Below are 388 nucleotides of genomic sequence, written 5' to 3'. Positions count from 1 at the left end.
AAATTTTCCGACGTTTCGCGTGCTTTACAGCGTGCGTGGTCACGGTATTATGTAAAAAAATTATACGTTTATAATAATACATAGCTTCAATCCGGCTCAAAAGTGTTTTCTTTCAACACATGGGTTGCTCACCAGCACAAACTAAGTAGATAGACTAACTGCATTCCTGTCTTGTTTCTAATTTATTGTTCCCCATCCCCAAGACAAATTATGTTTGGGTACATTTACGGATAGTAATGATAGAACAATCTGTAATTAATGCGCTCCAACACGAGCCAATAGTTTATATGTTTGTATACATATTTATATGAGTGTATAAAAGGTTTAAGTTAAACTTTTCGTAGCGAATGAATCGTTAAAGAGCTCTGACCAGGTTAACATTACAGGT

This window comes from Pieris brassicae, chromosome 14 (genome assembly GCF_905147105.1).
Source record: "Pieris brassicae chromosome 14, ilPieBrab1.1, whole genome shotgun sequence".
Lineage (NCBI taxonomy): Eukaryota > Metazoa > Arthropoda > Insecta > Lepidoptera > Pieridae > Pieris > Pieris brassicae.
Note: the sequence above shows the minus strand (reverse complement) of the source record.